General features: G+C 46.2%; 1 long non-coding RNA gene across 1 annotated transcript; it reads left to right on the top strand.

Annotated features, from left to right (window-relative positions):
• Positions 1 to 751: 751 nt before the first annotated feature.
• On the top strand, positions 752 to 6,539 carry LOC138446870 (uncharacterized). Its single transcript, XR_011259584.1, has 3 exons — positions 752 to 839; positions 2,751 to 3,319; positions 5,357 to 6,539. It is a non-coding gene; the product is annotated as an uncharacterized lncRNA (long non-coding RNA).
• The last annotated feature ends 2,817 nt before the right edge of the window (positions 6,540 to 9,356 follow it).

Here is a 9,356-nt window from a genome sequence, read left to right as displayed (position 1 = left end):
TCCTATGCCTGTCAGCATTATACCCTATTCCTCCTGTCTTATTTTGGCCACAAGCCTGGCTTTCACAGTCTAGCAACTGGGAATGCCACCCGGCTGGTTCCTTTACTATCCCTGTCCTAACCAGGGCATTCTCAATTTAGAGAATACCACTTGAGAGAATACCACAATCACCTAGGGGGCTTCTTAAAAACTGATAGCTGGGGCCCACCCCCAGAGATTTTAATTTGGGATGTCTAGGGTGGGGCCCTCAGACTGGCGTTTCTAGCGAGTTCTCAGGAGAGGGTGATGCTCCTTTGGGAACCACTGCTTTTACCACCCCCAGATAGTAATTCCAGACTCCTGAGCACTTCCGGGACCGGGCGGCAGGCACTATCCCACCTCCCCAACCCGGCCAGGAGAAGCTCATAGTAAGCCAGGGTTTCCCGGACATGGAGGGCCCAGTCCATCCTCTTGCCTTCCAAGGACTCCAGTCTCCCCTACTCCACGGGGATTCGCTCCAGATCAGCAGCCCCCAAGGCTTTGTTCTTCTCCAGCTGGCATGCAGCTGTTTCTCCTAGTGCTTGGTGATAGGAAAGGGGCGATTACAACTGCAAGGTTATTAGTCCTGCGTCTTCGAACTAGACGTGCTCAGGAAGCCCCAGGCTCATAGGAAGCTGTTTCTCCTCTGTGCTCACCGCCCTTTGCACGCTTCTTTTCATTCTGATTTCTAGTACATTCCGTCTTCACCTTGCACACCCTCCCAGACACGCTCAGGCCCATGCACGTGCGCGCGCACACACACACAGGTACAAGCACTAGTCTACGGCTTTGCCTGCAACTGTTTGCCCAAGAGCCATCTGGTGAGTCTCCGTGAACTTGAAAAAAACCGAGTGAGACCTCGCCCTGTTTTCAGGGACTCGCTGAGTCAGGACAGCGGCTCTCGGGTTCTCTGTGCCCAGCGATTGGTGCGGGGTGAGGGGGTGGGGGACCCTGGGTGGTGCGAGTTGTTGAGGGGAAGGGGGCAGGCAGCGGGTACCTCTGGGCAGCCCTACACGGGCACACACGTCTTTTAAAATCTTCCAGAAGGGATCACGCCGAGTCCTTGGAAGTGAGACCAAGGACAGGATCGCAAAGGACAGGAGCGTCGGGGGCTCGCGCCCCCTCCCCGCCGGCCGGCGTGGGGAGGTGGGGGGCCGCAGTGCCGGGCCCGGCCGGCAGGGGTCTCCGTCCCGAGCCTGCTGTAGACTCGCCAAATGGAGGCTCCGGGGCGGAGCGAGTGCGCCCTCGGCTCTTCCGCCCTCACCTTTGAGACACTTGGTGGCCGCACGGGTGCGGCGGGAGCGGGGCGAGGGGCTGGGGGAGCGGGGGTGGAGGGATGGTGCAGTGACCTTGTCACGTGGGGGAGGACTTGCTTTCCTTGCCTCCCGACCTGCCGGCTCCGGTTCCGTAGCTCTACGGGCCGGACGAACGAGGCCCGACAACCCAAGGCCAGCGGCCCGCACGGGACCGGGAGCCTGGCAAGCTGCACCCCGGGTCTTTCCTCATCTTTCCAGACAGTGGCCGGGACCGGGCCGCTGCCCTGACGTCTGTGCCCTTCGGGGAAGTTCTGTTTCCTAACCTGCCTCTTGTGAAAGAGGTCCATTTGCTGGGTAATGACGGGCCGAGGAGGCGCAGGTCGGGCCAGGAGCGATCACTTTATTTCTTCATCTAACAAGTGCCCGTTGGTCATCTCCGGGTGCCAGGCACAGGGTCCCGAGTGAGCAAGGACTCAGACCCTGGCCTCACTACCCAGAAAGCCAAAGAAGTGAGTTTTCGGGAATACCTGAAAACGTATGCTCGGATGGCCCTCAGCATTAAGAGCTGTGGAGTCCTAACCACTGGACAACCAGGGAATTCTCAAGGTTCTCTCTTTATATAGCTTTTATATAGCTCCGTTTTGGCTGTTGTTTTCCTGTGCTGAAATTATCTTTGGGCTCTCTTGTTTGCCTTTTGAGATACGTTTTAAAAATCCAGACTTCCAGGAAAGACTCTCTTTTTCTACATATTAGGTTAACAGAACACCCGCTGTGGGGTTTCAACCTCCAACGTTTCCAAGCAGCAGAAATCTCATCACACAGCCAGAGAAACAGTCACAAATTCCCATGACACACTTTCGGGCCGTATCTCTGCTCTTGGCCCGCTTCATGGCTGTGGGAGGAAAGGCAGTGCTCCGGGGATCAGCCGGGAGTCACTTGGAATCCCTCCACACTGATATTTTGTGCCTTCTCCCCTTGAGTGAGAAACGCAGAGTACAAGCACTGTTATGTGTTTTTTTTTTGTTTGTTTGATTTTATAAAAATACGCAGACCTCTATGTTCCCTGTTCTTTGAGTGCTGTGTTAATATTCAACATTTAGTGCTATAAAAAAGGAAAACTTTGACTCGTTAAAGGCGCATACCAGAGTCTTGCTTACTCTTTTGTCTGTCTGTTCATACCAGGATAATTCCTGACTGACTACCTAAAGTGCCTGAGCAGTTACAAAGGGATCGTTTATTTCCTTTCTCAGCTGTTGAGTGCTAAAATCATTCTCCTTAAAACAGATGCCATGACTTATCTAGAAAGGTACTCAGGGAGCAACATTTATGATTATTGACAAGGGTGGTAAGCACATCGGACACGTGAATAAGAGAAATTAGGTACCTTCTGCTCATTCTGAGGACGCCCTCAGAGAATGACAACATTTCCCACAACATCAAAGCCCTCTCCTCTAAATCTCATGTATTCCCTTCCAGGTTTCAGAAAATGAGCATCGTTCTACAAATGGAATCCCATTATCACCTGTAACACGGAGAAGGTGTTCACATAGAAAAAGCTATTTCAGCAGACTGAATTCAAAGTTGTTTTCAATGACAGGCCGACCTGTGACCACCTCACAAAATTTTGGAGTGGAAACCAAGTCTTCAGTATCAGTGAACGCGACTTCCAGACAATATCCCTGGCAAGCACACTTGAGTATGAGGAGGTGGCAGCAGGCTTCCAGAGGCAAAGTCTTTGGCAACAGTTCTTCCCTGGGGCCTGAGATTCCGAAGCTCCTCTCCTCTGTGCCCACTCACCTCTCCAGCCTGGCCACGTGCGAAAAGCCTCGCCAACAAAGCAGCTCCTTCAGTGTCTGAGTAGCTCTCAGAGGCTTCTCTCTTTCAGGTTTACAGTGTGTGCGCAGCCGCTCAGGTTCCCATTAAAGCCTTGCTTTCTTCATCGTGTGGCCTAGGCGCTCAGTCGTGTCCAGCCCTTTTCAACCACATGGACTGTAGCTCTCCAGGCTCCTCTGTCCATGGGATTTTTTTCAGCCAGGAATACTGAGGTGGGTTGTCATTTCCTTCTTCAGGGGATCTTCCCGACCCAGGGATTGAACCTGTGTCTCCTGCATTGGCAGGCAGATTCTTTCCCCTCTGAGCCATCTGGGAAACCCTTTTATTCACTGAGTCTGTTACAGATTGCTCACTGAGGTTTATCAGGAGAGAGAGATGGAATTGGGAACCAGACAAGTCCCTAGCCTTCCTGGGACTTGTCTTCTACTGAGGAAGACAAGATACACGGTGAAACAAGTGAATGCATAATATTGTGGCAGGTAACAATAAAAGCACTGATGGAAAAGCAAGTTCCAAGACTGGGGAAGGGGAGAGCTTCTTTAGGTTGGGAGGCAAGGGAGCCCCCATGAGGAGGTGACATTTGACACAGGCCTGACTTAACTGAGGGGATGAGCCCTGTGAATGGGGGAGGGGAGGGGAGGGAGCAAAGGGCCTGCCATGATAAGTGTGTGATATGTGAGGAATATCAAGGGGGTCAGAGAGGCTGAGGTGCAGTCAGGGGAGAGGGGTAGGAAGTGAGGTCTGAGGGGTAGCCAGGAGTTCTGTGGTCCTGAAAGGGCCTCGTTCTGCAGGATTGAGAGCAGGGCTGTGATCTGATTTCAAGCCCTCACCCATCTTAGTTGCTGCCTTCTCTTTTTCTGGTTGGTCAAAGTCTCTGTCAGAGGTAGTAACCTAGACTTGTCTCCAATGTTCCAGCTGAAGCCTGACTTGAAGAGTAGAGCAGGGCCAACCCTCTTTAATTCTGGACGTAATATTCCTCTTAAAAATACCATCTAAGACCTCTCAGATTACATTTTAGGAAGCCATTTATTGAATTTGCTATTTTCTTTGCACCTTCCACTTTTTTTTTTCTCCTCTGCATACTACACTCTTAAAGCACACGCCCCATCTGAGTATCTTCCTCATTCTCACCCACATCCACCTTGGCCCAATACCTTCCAATATCATGGAGCTTCAGGGAACATCCTAGAACCCAAGTGGTAGCCTACTCAGAACACTGTCTTTACAGACACATGGTTCCATTTTAACATGCCAGGTTCCAAACACCCTAGGCTTGTTTGGATAGCTTTGCGGGGTCCAACGGTGGGATTACCTTTCTATTAAATTCTATCTTCTAAGACTTGGCATCTAGTTTTAGTTTTTAAACATATTTTTGGACCCTAAAGTGATAGCATCATAATGTATAAGCTATCTTTTCCGGATTTCTTCAGGATGTCATTTATAAGAAGACTGTATTGCAGGAGGCTGAGACGGAGCCCTGTGGCAAGTCAACAGAGACCTCCGTCAGAGTTGGAATGTATCCATTACCAAGACTTTTGGGAAGTGATTGTTTAACGAGCTGCAAACCAATCTAATTAGCCCTATATCTACCCTACATCTCTTCATTACTCAACAAGGACACTAAAAATTCTTGTCTAAAATACTGAGATGTACACGCACCCACCACCTTGACCTTCCAACCCAACCCTGCTGTAAGACAAAGAAATGAAGTCCTACGTACACCTCACATTTGTGTTTTCTTTGGCATCTCTCTTTTGCCAACTCTGGACTTTTCCTTCTGGCCTGAGGCTCCCCTAACATCAGACAGTGGCCATACCTAGAAGCTTGCTTCCTTCTTTGTTACTGTAATTGTACAATGTAGTTTTGTCTTCCTGAATGCATTATACATGCACTGAAAAGTTGTGCTAACTTGAATCATGTTTTAAGTATCAGTTCAGTTCAGTCGCTCAGTCGTGTCTGACTCTTTGAGACCCCATGAACTGCAGCACGCCAGGCCTCCCATCACCAACTACTGGAGTCTACCCAAACCCATGTCCATTGAGTCGGTGATGCCATCCAACCATCTCATCCTCTGTCGTTCCCCTCTCCTCCTGCCCTCAATCTTTCCCAGCATCAGGGGCTTTTCAAATGAGTCAGCTCTTTACATCAGGTGGCCAAAGTATTGGAATTTCAGCTTCAACATCAGTCCTTCCAATGAACACCCAGGACTGATCTCCTTTTTCTTTTTTTTTTTTTCTGATCTCCTTTAGGATGGACTGGTTGGATCTCCTTGCAGTCCAAGTGACCCGCAAGAGTCTTCTCCAGCACCACAGTTCAAAAGCATCAGATCTTCGGCACTCAGCTTGCTTCACAGTCCAACTCTCACATCCATACATGATTACTGGAAAAACCATAGCCTTGACTAGAAGGATCTTTGTTGACAAAGTAATGTCTCTGCTTTTTAATATGCTGTCTAGGTTGGTCATAACTTTCCTTCTAAGGAGTAAGCGTCTTTTAATTTCATGGCTGCACTCACCATCTGCAGTGATTTTGGAGCCCAGAAAAATAAAGTCAACCACTGTTTCCCCATCTATTTCCCATGAAGTGATGGGACCACATGCCATGATCTTAGTTTTCTGAATGTTGAGCTTTCACTCTCCTCTTTCATCAAGAGGCTCTTTAGTTCTTCTTCACTGCCATAAGGGTGGTGTCATCTGTATATCTGAGGTTATTGCTATTTCTCCTGGCAATCTTAATTCCAGCTTGTGCTTCCTCCAGCCCAGCATTTCTCATGATGTACTCTGCATATAAGTTAAATAACGGGGTGCCAATATACAGCCTTGACATATGCAGTGAACTTTTCATTTCATCAATTAAAAAAAAAATGTTAGTTGCTCAGTCATGCCTGACTCTTTGCAACCCCATGGACTGTAGCCCACCAGGCTCCTCTGTCCATGGGATTCTCCAGGCAGGAATACTGGATTGGGTAGCTGTTCCCTTCTCCAGGGGATCTTCCCAACCCAGGGACTGAACCCAGGTCTCCTGCATTGCAGGTAGACTCTTTACTATCTGAGCCACCAGGGAAGCCCAGTCAATAAAGGTATTGATCATTTCCTTGAAAAGTCTAACATCTCCAAATTGAAAACTCTTAAAAATACAAGTATAAAAACAAAAGAAACAAACAAAAAAAATGAAATAAAACTCTAATACTAATTTAGATTTTTGTTTACCTATACTCAATTTGCTCAAAATGTATAATATCTTCAAACACAATAATAACAGGCCAAGGCTGCTGTAACTTGAAACACATGATGTGATTCAATATCTGGCATGTGATGTCCTCCTGCCAGGAAATCCTTTAACCTCAGATCTTCAGACTCAGTAAAATAAATAGTATTTTTTAAAATTGGTAGTTCAGTGAAAATAAACAAAAGCAGTTTCCACCTTGTTTGACATTGATCTTGAATTATTTTCAAGTCATCACTGTGCCCCCTTTTCAAACTAGATCACAAATCTTTTAATCGTTTAAGAGTCTGCTTTATTTATTTAAAATAAAAGTTAACTTTTAAAAACAAGCAACACTCCTTTAAATCTTCACATACTTCTTTTCCAAACAATAAATCAAAAATATAATTCCCTAAAATCCATACTTTGATTAGAAACTTAAACATATCAAAATGTACATTAAAAGCATATCAGATTTTCTTGGTAACTCTCTGTAGTAAGCTGAATAGTGACCACCTAAAGATATCCGGTCCTAATTCCTAAATCTTGTAAATGTTACTTTATAAGGAGCAATGGCCTTTGTTGGTGTGATTATTTATCTCTCTTTGCTTTTTTTAAAAAAGCAAAAGCCTTTTAGCCCCTTTAATTGGCTATATCTAATCTTTTATATCTTAATTTTTATTTTTTTAAATTATGAAAGTATGATAGCAATCACAGGAGACATGGAAAATACAGAACAAGGTTACATACAGTTCTACTATATATTACAACTTTTTTTAAGTAGATAAATTAAGATTTTTAGTTGGAGTTTCAATATCAAACTCCCCAAAATTAATAGAAAGAATATACAGAGAAGTAGGTGGATATAGTAGACCTGAAAAGCAATATGAACCAGTTCAACATAATTAAGATTTACACATTTTCACAGAACAGTAGGACACAAATTCTACTCATGTTCCCATAGACTATAAACTAGGAGACACTGGAACATATTCAGGGACATAAAGCAATGTGCAAAAATTTCATGGTCTAAAGGTATAGAAATCATACAGAATCTGTTCTCTTATCACTGTGGAATTGTTAGAAATCACTATCAAAAGATATTTGAAACTAACTCATATATTTTCAAATGACATTTACCAAGAAAGATCTTTGACTTAGCCATCAAAAACTTCAATAAAGTTAGACTGAAAAAAAATACATGGGGTGACTGCAGAGAAGAAAGCCTTTAAGTGAGAAATAAGTATCAAAATGAGACATTAATAGTAAAGATACTTTAAACAAAATCCTATGTATTTAGAAATTAAGTGTCCACTTTTAAATGAAGGGTGTTAGATCACAAATCTTGAGGAGGGCAGAGGTCACGCTAGTCTTACCCCTTACACCCTCACAGAGTCCAGCACAACACCTGGAACATATATAATAGGGGCTCAATACATGTTTCCTGAACAGATAAAAATGAGCCATAAATGAAAGTTTGTGTACAAAAATAGTAGCCATTCATAGTTTTGCCCAGAATCAAATAGAGACATGCCCAATGCCTTCTAAAAGAGAAACTGGGGGGCAAAAATCACCATCTCAGATAGATAAATAATAGCAATAATCTCACAGTACGTGCGTGCTAGGTTGCTTCAGTTGTACCCTACTCTTTGCAACCCTATGGACTGTAGCCCACCAGATTCCTCTGATCATGGGATTCGCCCTCCTCCGAGGGATCATCCCAACACAGGGATCAAACCTGAGTCTCATGTCTCCTGCATTGGCAGGTGGGTTCTTTACCACAACCATTTTGGTCTCAGTATACCTTTATGCTATTAAAAATTATCAAGAACCCCAGAATTTTTGTTTATACAGGACACACCCATCAATATTTTGGGTTTCCCAGGTGGCACTATCGATGACAGGAAATTTGTCACTCAAGAATTTAGGCAAATTCAGCCTTTAGAGTAACCCCGACTCTCACCTACACTGACCACTTTTCTATAAGAACAGTTAATTGGAATGCTTCCTGGGAAAGTCACCTTGGGAAGTGACTTTTCACTGCGCTTCATTCTCCTGTTTGGGACCTGCTCATGGGCCTACCTGTGGCCACTTTGCTTGGATCAGGTTGTGTGCCTCTTCCAGGCTGGGCCAATTGCATCCTCCCATCTGAGAATTTGGTACTGGGCTGAGGACAACCAGCTGCTTGGCTAATAATCTCTGTAGCAGATATTAGTGGTCATAATAGTGGTCATCATAGAGGGATCATCTCCCACCCGGCCCAGCTGCCCACCAAGAGGAAGAAACGAAGTCGACTGCAGAGAGAGAGAGAGACAGGCATAAGGGACGAAGCTGGAGAGGGGCCCTTCCTGGCTGGGTGGCAGCCACCCGTCCTGGGCCTCAGTGAGACTTGGCTTTATCTGTGCGCGTCCCTTCCCACTTCAGCCAGTTTAGGTCGGTGACTTGCAACCCAAAGGTCTTAACTGAGGCAAAGACAGAGCCAGAAGCATCCATGGGTCTTTCTCGACAGCCAGGTGCCTTAAAGGATTCTGGAGAGCTCTGCAGGCCCTGGATACACATTTACTCTCTGAAGACTCGACCAGACAAAAACATCTTTCCAATCCAAGGCCAACGAGATTAGGAAATGGCATTTCCTCCAGCTTTCCAGCCCCTGAGGGCAAATGTACAGATGACTGCAGTTGGCAATTGACTCTGTGGGTTAGTATTTGCTGAGGGCACACACCCAGGGACTTGAGCGACAGAAATCCCCAGATGCCAGGCAGGAGGCTGGCCCATTAAGCTTCCAAGCACTGGCCTGTCCTCCGTCCTCTAAGTCAGCACTCACCGTAGCCCCAGCCCACCATGACCGGTAGGATGACCCACTTTTAAAAGTGCCAATTTTTAGCAGCTGGAAACAATGAACATAGAGGGAGGTGAAGATGCCAGAGGATGGATTTCTCTCTTTGTGTGTGTGTGCGCTAAGTTACTTCCGTCATATCTGAGTCTCTGCGGCCCCATGGAATACAGCTCGCCAGGCTCCTCTGTTCATGGGATTTTCCAGCCACA

Source organism: Ovis canadensis, chromosome 10 (assembly GCF_042477335.2).
Source record: "Ovis canadensis isolate MfBH-ARS-UI-01 breed Bighorn chromosome 10, ARS-UI_OviCan_v2, whole genome shotgun sequence".
NCBI lineage: Eukaryota > Metazoa > Chordata > Mammalia > Artiodactyla > Bovidae > Ovis > Ovis canadensis.
The sequence above is the reverse complement of the archived record's forward strand: the minus strand, read 5'-3'. Positions and strand labels throughout refer to the sequence as shown.